A 365-nucleotide genomic window follows, 5' to 3' on the forward strand; every position below is an offset into this window, starting at 1 on the left:
GACTTTTCCCTTAATTAGGGGAATTACTGAATGAATAAGCCCAACCTTTTTGACATTTGCTTCAGCTTCTTTTGCAGACCATCGATCGTCTTCTCTTTATTTTCGGACTCTTAACGTTTTTCATGGGATTTTAAACGCATGGCATTTGACTTCACCAACAATTCCGTTTTGTTTCAGCCAAAATTCCCTGACTTTTCAATGACTTTGACAAAAAGTAAGATTTTTCCTTATTTTTAGCCAAATTCCCTGACTTTTTCCTCACCTTGAAATATTTTGGTTTTTCCCTGACTTTTCCCTGACCTTGAAATATTTTTGTCTTTCCCTGACTTTTCCCTGACCTTGGCAACCCTGTTCTTCAATTCAAT

This window comes from Oculina patagonica, chromosome 11, assembly GCF_052425735.1.
Source record: "Oculina patagonica isolate OP01 chromosome 11, crgOcupat, whole genome shotgun sequence".
Classification (NCBI taxonomy): Eukaryota; Metazoa; Cnidaria; class Anthozoa; order Scleractinia; family Oculinidae; genus Oculina; species Oculina patagonica.